Genomic DNA, 15,510 nt, shown 5'->3' on the forward strand with positions numbered 1-15,510 from the left:
CACTGTGAGGACAGGATGCTGGACTGATCCAGTGGGGTGGTTCTTATATTCTTAAATAGGAAGCTATTGCTATTGGACAAAAAGAGAAAAGGGGGAAAAACTATTGGCAAGTTTCCAGGTTGGTCATGTTCATGCATGGCTTCAGATGCACATTATAAGATGCTAATGGCAAACAGTTGAAATGCCTCTGGAGATCAGCTGCTGGAAAGCAACAGCAGCGGAGGGCTGTTGCTTTCATGTCCTGCTCATGGGTCTCCTGTAGGCATCTAGCTGTCGTCTTTGGGAAGAAAGCAGGATGCTCGTTTAGATGGACCACACTGGTCTCATTCTGCATGCATTGGACTCAGCATTTTGCTTAAAAATAAACGGTCAATTCCTTTTTCTGAAAGGTTACTTGAAGTCAAGTAGCTTTGTGTTTCTGTATTGTGTAACTATTTGGGAAAAATTAATAAGCTATGAACAGAGCTGTGATTTACATGGACAAATGAACTGAGTCAGCATCAGAAGAATGGCTTCAACTTTTATCTGAGACAATCCCTCCCTCCCCCACTTCTGATAAACTAATTGTATGAGACAAATGGATCAAGGGCACTCTTTTCCCCATATCAAATCCGTTTCCACTCAAAGGGGTGCAGCATTCTAAAAATACACAAGACCAGTCACATTGGATAAATATCAGAGGCTCAGCAGAAGACTGGCTTAGGCTTTGTTAACAGTCTTGAAACAAGTTGAAATGTTGTGCAATTGTACCAATTAATACTCTTCACACTCCCACCACACCCATGTCAGGTACAGTAAGTCCTACTAACAGCATTGCAAGAAATGTAGAATCTATACACTGAAGGCAAAAACACCCCAGTGTGTTCTCTCTCTCTCTCTCTCTCTCTCCTCATCCTTCCTTTGTCCATGACCAAAGTTTGAAAGGAAACTTGAGGAACAGATAGGACTGCTTACATGTCATTAAAGGAGGGCACAGATTTGCATATGTCAATAGATACAAAATTCAAAATAGCAGGAATCTGGCCATCTTGAGGAAGGCTTTGACCAGGGTGTGGCTGTTGAGTGTGTGCCTGGTGCTCACAGCTGATGGTCAATTTAAAGGTCCCCGCCCTTTTGTCTTAAGGTTTGCATATTTCAACTGGACCAAACTGCCGTTCAAATAGAGGATGGTATTCCTACCCACCCTAGGAAGAGGTTATCAAATGAGAACCAGGGAAAGTCTGCCCCTTTCCCTGGCAATGGGAGAAAGCTTTAATTTTCAGTGCTTCCCAGGATAGTGAACAAGTTGAAAGGGTCTCTTTTGGTAGCTAACAAAATGAGCAGGGTGGGGACTGAGAATTAGGTATGTGGAGCAAAAGAGGTATGCTCCTTTTGGTTGCCAAGATCATGGTTAAGAAGTTTTAGCTCTTCTGAGCTTTAAACACACACAAATTGGCCAGTGTGCTCCGTGTACTATTGCTTGTTGTTGTCCAAATTTTAGACTAACTAAACATTAGGTTCATAGACTCTTGTGGCTGAATGACAGATTTGCTTCATGCTGCGATGTTGATTTGTCTCCCTCCTCTTCTGACACTTGATTACTTTTCTGATCTGACAAGCTTCAGCAAGAGGCTTCTTTTGTTTGTGGAATGGAATTTCCCCCTTCCCTTCTCCTTGACCACAACCGTTCTATAGCCAACTAAGCTTCAATATTTGGGGCTGATTTAAAATACAGCTACCTAAGTGCATGCAATACCAAGTTGATTTTTATGCACTCGTACAATCTTTTGAAAATGTCAAAATGTTATTCAACGTATTATGAGCTCCTGTGTGTGCATTTGGGGTGAGATTTTTTTGGTAAAAGGCCTGCCTCCTCTGGTCTACTTTCCTCAACGAATCATGAATCCCTTCCCATTAACTCTTTATAGGTGCACTGATTCATGAATGGAAGCCACCATTTTTAGCTCTGAAAGCTTTGGTGTGTAGAATCTCGAGGGATATCTAATACCTTCTGTAAAAGTTAGGATTTGAAAGTGTTTAAATTGGCTTGTCACGGCTTTGGGGCATACATTACAATAGAGTTCATTGCAACAGCAGAGACTTAAGGCAAAACTTTGATTCCTTGTCTTCAGATCAACATGGCAGTATCCGAATAGGACTAGTAAGAACCGGATTCAACTCCACAGTCAACGATGTGATGTTGGATCAGTCACGATCTTGTTGCGATGATAAAATGGGGAGAATAATGTAAGCCACCTTCAGCTTCTGAGATGAAATACGGGATTCTTATTTTTAAGCGTGCCTTCAGTGCAATCCTATGCACGCCTTTTCAGAAATAAGGCTCACCGAGTTATAAAATGAAAATTACCGGTAAGCGATGGATGACCTAAAAAACAATAATAAACGGAGAGGAGGTGGCAACGAACGTGCAATTTAGCCTCTATGTCAGAGCAAAGAAAAACAACGCGTGCGCCTCTGAAGCTGCTTACCATCTCACACACCCCCCCCCCGAAAAAAAACCCTCTTTCGGACCGAGCACGTGGCTCTGGCGCGCAGCCAAGCGTGTGCCTGCTCCCTGGCAACCGTGGGAAAGAGGAAGCACCATCCGCGCTTTCAACCACAGAGGCCGAACCCGCCGCAGAGGCGCGAGGATGCCCCGCCCACTTCCCGCCAACCCTCCACCGCATCCCCAGCGTTCCAACCCTCCGCCCTCCTCCTCCAATGTCAGCAGGAGGAGGGAGGGGGCGGGGCTAGCCGCTCGAAGGGCTCCTCGCGCCGCCCCTGGAGCTACGCGCGTGACGTCAGAGAGAGAGCGAGAGTTATGTGCTTCTGTGGCTCGCGCCCGCCTCCTCCTCCTTCCCCGCTTGCGCAATAACGCGGCGTCGTTGTCTTTGCCGTGAGGAGGCGGGAGGAGGAGGAGGAGGAGGGGGGGGGGAAGAAGAGTTGGCGGCGGCGGCGGCGCTGGGAGCCCGGCTGGGATGGAGGACCAGCCGCCGCCACCACCAGCAGCAGGAGCAGCACAGGAGTCGTTGGGGCGTCGCTTCCCGCGACTCCCACAGCCGGTAAGCGACCCTCCAGCAGCAGCAGCAGCGTCTTCCTTTTCCCGACCCTCCGCTTTTCCTCTCTTGCCGCCTCCTCTCCTCGACCAGGGCCCAGCTGCGCTCCCCCTTCTCAGCGCCCACCCTCAGGGACGGGGTCGCGGGCGAGGAGGGTCTTAATGCACCCCCCAACCCCCACGGAGGCCCCTTTCTCGTCAGTTGGGGCCGGTTCTCGTGCTCCCTCCTCCTCCTCCTCCTCCCTAACTGCTGCTGCCCCTTCTCGTTCCCTCAGAACTCTTTGCGGGGTGGAGGGGGCTTGTTTGTTCCTCCTCCTCTTCTCTCCCCCCCCACTTCCAAAGCAGCCCTTCTCTGAGTGATCCCCTCTGCCCCGAAATTAATCGCATCCATGGGAGGAGGAAAAGACGGGCAGGGTTGGGGAAAGTCAAAGTTAGATCTCTTTCTTGGTGATGTTGGTTGCTGCTTTAAGGTTGTGGGTATACTGTATATGTGTACACACACAGTGTGTGTATGCACACGCACACACGCACCCTTGCACGCATGGGTTTTTAGGCAGGGTGCCGTTTTTAATAGTTTCTATTTTAAACCAGACATACGCTAAAGCGGTGCATTGTGTTTTAAACGGGTTCTTTTGATTTCCTCCCCTCTCCCACCACCACCTCTCCCGTGCCTTCAGATTCTGCTTTGCAGCATGCCACCATCGCAAAAGTAAACAGATTTAGGCGGCCGGACTTGAGATTGCATCTGTGCAGGGGCCGGTTTATTTTTCAGTTGCTGGTCTGGTTTTTCGTCGCTGTTGTTGTTTTAAGTAGAATAGTGTGGGAAAGAGGGCCCCCAACACCATTTGAAGGTGCTTTTTCTCTGTAGCGTTGCCAAGGAGTGGGGTAGTGGTTAACTCAAAAAACTAAGATACTGGCACAGCTGTATTCTGGTTTGCTGTGAATTATTAAAGAATTATTAGGATTATGGGACCAGGACCTGGTGTAAGTGTAGTCAGAGCTGTTGGGAGCAGTGACCATAGTGCTATTAAACTAAACATACTTGTAAATGGCCAGCTGCCAAGAAAATTCAACATGATTACAGTTGGAAACACAAGATGAGGGGGTTGGAAAAAAAGGAAATTGAAAAGTCAAGGGGGTCATTTCATTCCAAAATGCTTGGAACATGTTTAAAAATGCAATATTAGATGCTTAACTTGAGTCTGTACTGCAGATCAGGAAAGGTACTGCAAGGACCAAGAAATTGGATAGAGAAATGTTTTGTCCTTATCTCATAACACTAGAATTCGTGGGCATCCCATGAAGTTGAATGTTGGAAGATTCAGGACAGATAAAATAATGTACTTCATGCAGTGTGTGTAGTTAAACTATGGAACTTGCTCCTGCAGGAGGCAACTAATATGACTTTCAAAGGAGTTTCGACAAATTCATGGAGAACAAGGCTATGCTCTGCCTCCGCTATCAGGGGCAGTATGCCTCTTAATACCAGTTGCTGGGAATTTTTTTGCACTGAGGGTTTTTGCACTGAGAAATGGATGCCAGTCTAGCTGGGTCATTGGCCTGATCTTGCAGGTTTTTTGTGTTCTTAGGAACAGAATCTCACATTGCATCTGAGTGGAAGGAAAGACTGTATCATGGGATGTATTATGGAACAGTTGCAGATATTGGAAAAACTTGAGTGGGAGGGATTCTTGTACAGTTGTCAGTGTCTTCTGATAGTTTGCTAACCAACAGCCTACACTGTTCCTTGCATTTGTAATCCATTAGGTGTACCATTGATGTGTAAATACTTAAAACCCTTGTTGATTCCAGTTATCATGCTAGGGGAGAGCAGAAGATCCTCCTCAAGTGATGCTGCAGAGTAAAAGTGTCTTCTATTAAATTGGTTACCTTAATTCTTCCTGGTTTGTTGCTCCCTAAGCAAACCTTTCCCTTTTTAAAATAAATGTAATAATATCTCCAAGCAGAATTAGAAGTTTAATAGGTCTCTAGCATGGGAAGCTATTAAAAGAATTGGAACAGAAAATGTTACCATGGGAGACAGCTTTGAAAAAGTGATGTGGCATTCATTGATTTGGATTTGATGTACTGAGTTGGTTGCTTTAGAACAGGCATGTCCAACAGGTAGATTGTGATCTACCAGTAGATCACTGGACATCTGTGGTAGATCACTGGTTGATCATTGGCTCCCCCCAAAGAAGCTGAACAACTGTGGCTCCCCTTAAAAAAGCTCAACATTTTACCTTCTCCCTGAAAAAAACTCAACAACTTTCACCTGAACCCCAAAAGGGGGTAGATCCCTGCCAGTTTTTAACTCTGTGAGTAGATCACAGTCTCTTGGGAGTTAGCCACCCCTGCTTTAGAAGGAAAGAGTTCTCACTGAGTAAAGCAACCTTGTGTTAGGCTGCATCCACACTAGGACTTTACTGTGTATATGGGTTGTTGCTCTGTGTGTGCACAAAGGTTTTATCTGTGCATGCACAGTTTTATTGTTACTTTTTTAAATTTCCGGGTTTTTTATATACTAGATCAAAGAGAAAAATGATACACCAGGGTATTTAAACAACCCAAAATGTATTGGTGTGGCCTTAAAAACGATGAAATTTCTCCCCTCATCTGTTGTTTGCCATGGGAAGCATAGGAGCCACTTCCTAAGGGACTGTGGGGGCTTCAGCCCCCACAATAAAATATTTGAGGGGGCTGGGCCTCTACAAAGTTGATGGGCATTCCCATTCAAATGGTGTGTGTGCACTGCATCATGTGTTCAATTATGTGGGGCGGGGTTTAACTGGGCCCCCACAATATTTTATTCAAGTTGGCACCCTTGCTGGGGAGGAAGTTTCTCTTGGTACTAGTATTGTGGAACTTATGATATGTAATTAGTGTCAAGATAAACACAAGGCCTTAATCATTTTAGCTGTTCCTCCTATTTTGTTAATCGTACAAAACTGGATGGATTTGGATTGTAAGTAATAGTGCTATATCTTCCCTGTGGCCCTAGTTGATTTTATTATCTTTTGAATGTTTTTAAATAGCTGTTTTTAACAGTCTTTTATTGATAATCTTAAGGTTTGTTTTTGTTTTTAGTAAACCGCTTAAAGGGGTTTTTTTTTTTTTACAATCAAGCAGTATATACCTTTTGTGAGACTGTGTATGTGTTTCTGTGTGAGACAGTAGACTAATTAATTCAAAAGCTCAATGGTCATGTAACTGGTAATCCTCACCCTCTCCATCAGATTCTGTTTTCACTTGACTAAGCATGCGTTTGTGTTGTTGATCATAGCACAAGCACTTATTCCTGTGCAAGGAAACTCTTTAAGACTGACTTTGAGACGGATCCACATCTTTATAAGAAACGGGGAATCACCCATACCCAGGTTGTTCTTATGACCTCTGAGTTTTACCTAATTGCATCCATGTGTGAGTAATTGGCCATGCCCTTCCTCTTCCATGCCGATGGGGGGGGGGCACTGGGAGAAAGGGGCAGTCCAGTTGTGTGAGTGGAATGCCACTGAAGTGAATTTGGATTTCACCCTCTATATTTAAAAACAAAGCAACTGATAGTGTTTTAGCAAATATTTTTTAATGCTTGTGATCAGATCTCATAGCTTACCAAATGTGCTCTTTGCTGATATCTAAAATAGTAACACTTGACAACTAGGTTTAAGTAGTGCTGTTGCTGCAACTGTTGGTTAAAGAGCCCAGAACACTTGGATAATGAAAGCGTTATATATAAATGCTTTCTTTCCCTGTCTAGGTTTTGCTTTTCTCTGGCAGAACAGACACTAGGACAGTGAAGGGAAAAAATGGTGTGTAAATTGAATGTAATCTGACAACATTTCTTTCCTCCGAAGGAGTGCCAAAAGCCCTTAATGACACATGGTTGCATCTAAATACAAATAGCTAAAAACAAATAGCTAAAATGTAAAGAACATTGGAGATGAAATTAGTTGAATATGCACATGTGCACTGAAGCATTGCAATTCTGATATTCTGGTGCTTGCATAACTGACCTCACTTGAACTGGGCTAGACATTTCTAAAAGATTTTTTAAAGAACTCTGGCTTTCTGTACATATAAATTTTTACAACTGCTTTTCTTGCATGGCAGGTGGGGGTGTATTGCCTGTTTAGAGCTTGAGATTCTGAAGCACAGTAGAAAAGTATTTTCTCCAGACAAAAGCATGTTAGGGGTGACTGAATAATGCCTGATCCTATCCCTACTATGGAATTATCAGCAAAAAAGTTCATTCACTGTGAGAATGAAGTTACAGGGAACAAGGCAGAGGATCTTCTCAGTAGTGGCACCCACCCTGTGGAATGCCCTCCCATCAAATGTCAAGGAGATAAATAACTATGTAACTTTCAGAAGACACTTGAAGACAGACCTGTACAGTATAGGGACATTTTTAATGTTTGATGTTTTATTATGCTTTTATATTTGTTGGGAGCTGCCCAGTGTGGTTGGGCCAACCCAGTCAGATGGACTGGGTACAAATTATAAAAATTATCATCATCATCAATTACTCAGGAGCAGCTGCCACAAAACCCAGTTATTCCCCAACTGTGAACCAAGGTCACTGCAGAGCTATGGTGATTCTTCATGAATAGGCAAGTATTCATTGGAGTCCACAAGTCACCACCAGCTATTTAACCCTGTGATTCCCATATGCCTCTCTGACAATTATAAGATAGTCAAATGTTCTATGTGCAGGGCTCACTTGAGATAGCTGAAAATCACTGAGGCCCACCAGTCACAAAATAGTGGTTCAAGGACAGAGTCAGTCACAGAATTTTTCTTTTACATTTTTTACTCCCTACCCCAACAGGCCTTTCAAAAGTATTTTTACCTGTCAATTGCTTTTCTTACTATTCTTTCACACTCAACTTGTTACCTTATCCTTGATCCCTGCTTCTTTTATATTAACTTCCCCCTCCTATATTATCTTTCTTTTTCTCTCCCCTTATGTTTATTCCCTGATGATCATGATGAATCAAAATAGCACTGGGTAGGCTGTGGCACTGATGCCAGAAGTACCACTTTTACTTATTTAATTGTTAGAACATTTCTATCCCTCTTCTGGTCTAAAGATCCAGCAGATAAATTTCCATTTTCTACAGAGAATCTATAATCTCAGCAGGTAAAATGCCTTCTGGAAAATATATATGTTTGTAAGATGGTAGATTTTGTTCTGAGTTTCCTTTACTATGCCTTCAGGCCTTAAAATATTGACACTACTTGTTGAGTTTTCTCAGAATAATAGACACTTCAGACCTTCATTTCTTTTACTTTGGTTCTTTTGATGTCTGTTTGTACAGCTGCTTTATTGTGGCTAAATGTAGGTGAAATCATCTTTAAAGATATGTTTTTTAAATCTATCTGGAATGGCTCTGCAGCTGTAATGGTGATGTCTGCTTATATTTGTGAAGCAACTTATTTTTAACCGTGTTTTCAAATGAAAGATTTATTGCAGCAAGTGTAATATGGTAGGGAAATGAATGTTCTCGCATAAGCTGCATTACTTGATCACCTGACTACAACCCTTAATGAATACTTATTTCAGGTTCTGTATCATTTGGCTGATGATAGTAGGATCTATATCTTAAGGCTGAGGGTATCATTTGAAGTTCCTTTGGTAGGTATTTTCTGTCCTACCTTTATTTTAACAGTTAGATGTACTTAGGTTTGAGGGTATGAGTCCAAGGGTCCAAAAATAAACCTAGAGTTACACACAAGTGATAATAAGATGTGTATTACTACTACTTACAAAGTAGTAATAAGTGTCAGCAGGCGAAGCTTTCCTCATAATTTTATTTCCATAGAAAAAGCTTAACAGTATGAATTTCTGCACTGCTCTAGCACCCTAAACCATGGAAAGAACTCAAGTTTCTGGTTATGTTACTCTAGATCAGGGATGGGGAATCTTTGGCCTTCCGGATGCCGCTGAACTACAACTCCCATCAGCCCCAGCAAGAGAGGCCAGTGGTTAGGGATGATGAGAATTGTAATTTAGCAACATGTGGAGGATCGAGCCACATGTGTTCACACCTCCTGCTGAACTTTTGTCAGTTAAACATAGGCTAGCAATACTGCATTGAGGGCAAAAGCAGACATTGTATTGCCAATCAGTCTCAGCTCTGTTCTCCAAAGTTAGTACAGCAGCAGTGGGCTAATTTTCAGGGCTGATGTAACCCACACTTTCTCAATCACAATGCGTCCCCACTCGCCCTTAGAATATGGATGTGTTAATGATGCGTTTTATTTGTATTTGTATTACCGGGTTAAAATCTCTTTTGCATGAAATTAACCCTGTGTCACAAAGATCATGACTTGTGCTTTTGGGTGGGCATCCTACTGCCCAGTCACAGCTACACTATACTCCTGGATCTCTCCTGTTAATTTTGGGGGGCAACAATTTCTTTTCTGCCATTGAAGACAAAAAAGCAGCTTTCGAGTGAACTGGGCAGTCCCTTAAAATGCACCAGGTCTGCCCTTTCCATTGTCTGAAGAGAGAGAAAATTCTAGAGTGACACATGCACCAAGGAAGACAAAAAATGCTTCAAAATGAAGCCCTTCCCTGTTGAATGGGAAGTTTTTTACTGTGTATAATTATCTAAATTTCTCACTAGTATTTGCCAGTTACCTCTCTGTGTTTAGTCATTGACTAAGAACGCTGAAAGTTGGGAGCAGGCTGAACCTTAGAACACAGTTCTTTGGAATGCTTTCTGCCCATTTTGCTTTGTAACTTTTTGTTCTGAAGGTGGCTAGATCTACTTTTAGAAAAACCCAAAACCTCAGAATCTGAACCTCCCACACATCACCAGTCTACAACACTGTCCCCAACTAAAATAAGCTACTGGTTGCAGTGAAGAAGAAAGCTTTTATAATGACATTATTTCTAACCCTCTGCCAAATCTGAAAGCACAATGGTGCTGCACAATGTACTTTTGTTTAAGTAAATAGATTTAAAAAAGTGAAGCTATCCATTGTAATGATGAGATGTGTAAAATCAAGAATCAGAATCTTTATTTGTACAGAACATTTTCTATGTCATGATATATGGCTGTTTGTTAGGAGAAGTGACGGCATTGAAATTCTTGCCTGTAGTCTTTTGTATATCTTGCCCATGATGCTTAGTAGTATAAATTAAATACCCAGAAATGTCATTCTCTGCCTTGGTATATTTCAAGATTCTGTAAGTGTGAGATCTGTATTCAGATACATGCAAAGCCAGATAGATGCCTAATAATAATAATAATAATAATAATAATAATAATAATAATAATTAATAATATATACCCACCCATCGGGCTGGGTTTCCCCAGCCACTTTGGGCAGCTTACAGCACATTAAAAATTGTAAAACATTAGACATTAAAAGTTTCGTGATACAGGGTTATGGAATCAATCAGTCAGTCAGTCAATCAATCAATCAATCAATCAATCAGTCAATCAGAACATACACCAAAGATGTATGAGAGCAGATGTTTAAGAGCAAGCAGTTAACATTAATGTGAAATTACACCATATTTTAAGATGGACATGCAATGTATGCATGTAGAAAACATGGAAAGGGGTCCAAGTCACAGCACTACAGCATCTGCGCTGCAGTTTGAATCATGCATGTTGTACCAGTCTACAATTACTATTGAGCATGTAGTGCACAGAAAAGATAATTATTGGAGCACTACGTGAACTACTTTTGAAAGCTCAGTACAGTGGTACCTCGGGTTACATATGCTTCAGGTTACAGACTCTGCTAACCCAGAAATAGTGCTTCAGGTTAAGAACTTTGCTTCAGAATGAGAACAGAAGTCGTGCTCCAGCGGCGCGGCGGCAGCAGCAGGCCCCATTACCTAAAGTGGTGCTTCAGGTTAAGAACAGTTTCAGGTTAAGTACGGACCTCTGGAACGAATTAAGTACTTAACCCGAGGTACCACTGTACAGAGCTAACTTGTCCATAGCTAGATAGCAGCACAGATCTGCAAGGTTCAGGGTAAGATTCTTTGGAAGAATGCCACACCCAAAGTCATTTCTATGAGTTGTTTTACCTTGTTCTACCATATCTTGAAGTATGCTAAGAACGCTGAAATTAATATGTGTGTGCCCCTTCTGACATTTGACAATCCTTACACTATAAATCTCTTTCTTTGACAGATCTCTGTTGGTCTGTTTTCTTATCTGTGCAGGGCTGACTTTTCACTATGTAAGAGTAACTTTAGTTGCTGAGCATTGTGTTATAAATAGTTGACTGCAAACTAAAAACATAAAGAGCAGGATTTAGATGATCTTACTTCTCTTTTCACCCTGTCATGTCAAGAGCCAGTTAGGCCCCGGTGACCAAGATTATTGGGCACATGATACTGGAGAAGGATGATCCCTGATCATTCGGCTGCTCTAAACATGAGTGAAAGCTTGCTTTCAACCACCTGGCAGGCAGAGAGGCAGCAGAAGATGGCACACAGCCTCTTGCTAGCTGTGAGCTGAAGAAGATTGTAGGGTCTCCAACCTTAAATACCCTTTTAGAACTTAAACCTCTTAATCTATCAAGATTTTAAATATGCAAGGTAACTTTTAAAAAACATCTTCCTGAAGAGCAACAACAACAACAACACAACCTATAGTGGTACCTTGGTTTGTGAACTTACCATATTTTTCCGTCTATAAGACGCTCCCATGTATAAGACGCCTATTCTTGGGGTCTCAGATTTAAGAAAATGGGGGGAGATCGCCCAGAGTATAAGACGCCCCCTAATATTTGACATTTTGACATTTAGGAAAAACCCCATATCTTATACATGGGAAAATACGGTAATGCATTCCTGAAATTCGTTCTTAAACCGAGGTGTGCTTTCCCTAAGCAGACCCCCCACAGCTGGTGCCCTGCTTCCGTTCGTAGACCAAGGTAAAGTTCGCAAACTGGAACACTATTTACGGTTTTGCGGAATTCGTAAACCAAATAGTTTGTAAACAGGACTGTTCGTAAACCGAGGTACCACTGTACTTAAGCAGAGATTGAGCTTTGGTAAAATTGGTTGTGCTGCTTGTATTATGGCCCTAAATTTGATGCAGAGTTCCTTTCTAAAATGTCAGAAGGTACTGCTTTAAGGTGGGTGGGGAATTAAACCACTGCTTATTTGTTGGGCTATGCCAAGTGATATGTGGTAGCAACATGATAGGAGCTTGGATACATTTTTTGGGATGATTTGACTACCTAGAAACTGGGAAGATAGTCAGCTCACTTTTTAACATGAAGCTGTCACAAAAAGTAATGATTGCCATCAGGTCCACTCTACTGACATTTTGAACTTAAAACGTTCAGTAGGCATACTCTTTGGTGTCAAAACCGTTTGGAAGCTGCATGGAAGATTAGTGCAGTGATACATCTACTGTTCCCCACTTGACCTTATCAAATATATTTGGAAGTACACGAAGAATATGAACTCAGGATATTTCTTGGCCAACTGACCTGGATACTTGATATTTTGCTTACTCTGCTATGCTGGTGGTTCAAGGGGGAGGTGAAGAACAGTATTTGGATTGTTTCTAAAAATGACTGACCCCCCCCCAAAAAAAAACACCCCTTGATTAATTTGTACTTCTGTTACAGAAATTATGTGTTGGTAAGCTTTCCTTCCTCTGCATGGAAGGTAAGAGAATGGTGGAGGAGGGGCAGAGCAATCCACCCCTCTTCCATGAGCCAGCTGGTCACCTATAATTATCAATTCTGTCAAATAAGGTGGTTTTGTAAATTTCTGGGTTCTCTCAAGCACACTGAGAACCTCTTATTTTTCAATGTCTCCATCTTCGATCCAGTTCTTTTCGCACTTGCCACCTCCGTTTGCTATTGGATGGAGTAATGCACAGTCAGTTCTGCATTAGAAGGAGTGATGCATCAAATGCATTAAGAATGGAAGGAAGCGAAATTCAGCTGGTAATAGTGATGCAATTTGTAAAACACCATCCTAGGTGGTTGGGAGCACCAACTGCCTGGTTGGTGCAGAGACAACCTTATATCAATGTTTGAGGATGGGACATAGATCACACTCCCTCTCTGAAGTTCTAGTGTTAGGAAGACACTCCTAGGATTGTCTGATTAGCCAAAACCTGCCTGATCCATTGACATGGTGAGGAGCATTTTTTTGAAGTCTTCCTTATGCAGCTCTTAACTTATTGGAGTTGTATACATGAGTTATCCTCTAATTTTACTGGTAGGATTGCTTTAAAGCAGATCTAAACATAAGGATGTGTTATAAGAATTTGAAAACTGCTTAAGAACTCTTAAGTTTAGTACAGGTATATACTTCCTGTTCCTTAGCTGACTTACTGTTAATCAGGATTGATACCTAAACCAGATCTGAAACAGTGATAAGCAACTTGCAGTATATGTACACTTATACAGCATGTGTGTGTCCTGTATAACTTGAATGTTTGTCATCTTACCTTAACAATGCACTTGGTTTAATAAAAAAGGTATATTTAAACAATATTTATCATAGCCTGATATAGGGTGCTATATCAGAAGTATGAAAAAGTACATACCTTACTGAAACACTTATTTTGGGGGCAGGTATTTTGTTTTTTACAGTTTTCTTAAACTTCAAAGAGTGCTTGCTCCAGTTCTTTAAGTGACATAAAATCTGCTGAGTAAACTTAGATTAATTTTTTTATGTGTGCCAACTGTAATTCTGAATGGAATAAAAGTTTTCTTCAGAAAGGCTGTTGTTAAGATTCCTATGCTAGGTACTGGTTATGAAAGGTGGACATCAGATTTATTGATTCTTTCTTTACCAGTTGCAAGTTCTTGTGACTTCCAAATGCCTTACTGTGATGAAAAAGCCAGGGCCCTGTAGTTGGCATAGTTTCTTTAGCCATCACCTGTTTTGTACTGCTGGATGCAAAAACTGTTGTCTCTCATCTATATACAGCAAAATTAATCAGACCACATTTCTGCTTTTGAGTTATGGTTGAAATGGTTTGCTAGCTGCCTCATGGCTGCGTATGTCAATGCTATCTTTCTTCCACATCACAGGTAGGAAATTGCTCTAAAATAGAGTATTGATCAACTTTTTTTTATAAGAAGACTGGAGCCAACTGTTCTCAAGGAACAGAACAGCATGAACAGAACAACATTACTCTGAAACAAGTAGTTAGCCTACCTATATGCTATCTTCATGATTTTTATAAACCAGTACGTATCTCCTAGGCATCAACTTCATTTGCATGTATCTATATATCTTTTTAGACATAGTTTTCTGTGTGGGTGCACAGAGGGGGGAAAGAACAGAAAAATGATAAATGAACTTGACCAAGTATTTGAACAATTACTGAAATAAGTGTAGCTTCTAGCTTTTGAATTTTACAATTCTTGCTGACGTTCTGGCTGCCTCTGGCCAGAATACCAAAGTGGCAGCACTTGAGTGACACAACCAGAGGAATCTGTTTTCCAGGAGTTGCATAAGTATGCAGGTTTCCTCTTTCCTCCCTCCCTGCAGGTTTCAGTGGCATTAGCCAGTTGGAGGAATGGGGGTGCAGGTGGGAAAATCATATAGGCAGCTTGCCCGTAATTCTTCTGTGGTAATTTTATTTTGAAAAGTTATAAGGCATTATTCTGCTATTCACAGCATTAGGATTTTCAAGATCGTTCCAAAGCCACAAGTGTCTTTGACAGTTCTCACAGCAGTCTACATTTCCACTTTGTGTTTTGGGGGAAAGCATTTTACCACCCACAAGCTGTGTTTCACCTACTGGACATCATATTTGGTTACATTTTGAAGAGGCTATGACTAGCTTGGGATAAGGATGTGCGTTGTAGGAAATACAATACAGAGCCACTCAATATTTCACAATATTTGTTCCATTTTCTCCTTTCCTATCTTGTCTGTTCTTCTGCGCCCCCATTTCTCCATTTATAAATAAAATAAAATATAGACCCAAATCGAAAAAAATAGTGATAACATTGGTGAACCATCTTCTTGGCTGGGCTGCTACCCAGGTGTAGTTCACAAACTGCACTATTCTACCTCATATGATATAAATAAATCCAAGCTGCCTATCAGTTGTTTTTTCAGATGTTGTTTAGGGCAGCTGTGTGTCTACTGTATGAATGATGATTATGATTTGTATTCCGTGGGACTGACATGGCATAATATGTCAATTGCTTTGTTCATCCTTGTATCCTCCTCTTGGAATAATTTTAACTACAACAATTAGAATGTCATATTAGGGAGCTGGGATTTGGACATTTTAAAATTTAAGCAGTTTAGAAACTTGTCCAGTTGTGAGTAATTCAATACATGGCACAGAGAACTAGACTAGGCCAAATTATAAATCTATACTGTATTTGCAATTTGATGCTTTCCTTTCTACCTTGGTCTCTACTCAAACTGAGGGATAGCTCACTCAGTAGAATATGAGACTCTTATTCTCAGGGTTGTGGGTTCGAGCCCCACATAGGGTGAAAGATTCCTGCACTGC

The 15,510-nt window shown here is 41.5% G+C and overlaps 1 protein-coding gene across 2 annotated transcripts in view; it reads left to right on the plus strand.

The window, feature by feature from the left end:
* Positions 1–2,769: 2,769 nt before the first annotated feature.
* Positions 2,770–15,510, plus strand: part of TMCC1 (transmembrane and coiled-coil domain family 1) — a 103,391-nt gene continuing 90,650 nt past the window's right edge. The window contains exon 1 of one of the 2 annotated variants that reach the window (XM_083724652.1): positions 2,770–3,041. The gene's annotated coding sequence lies outside the window, so the exon portion shown is untranslated. The remainder of the gene's footprint in view (positions 3,042–15,510) is intronic. The other variant, XM_083724653.1, reaches the window with a different exon arrangement.

Source organism: Podarcis gaigeae (assembly GCF_964106915.1).
Source record: "Podarcis gaigeae genome assembly, chromosome: 2".
Lineage (NCBI taxonomy): Eukaryota > Metazoa > Chordata > Lepidosauria > Squamata > Lacertidae > Podarcis > Podarcis gaigeae.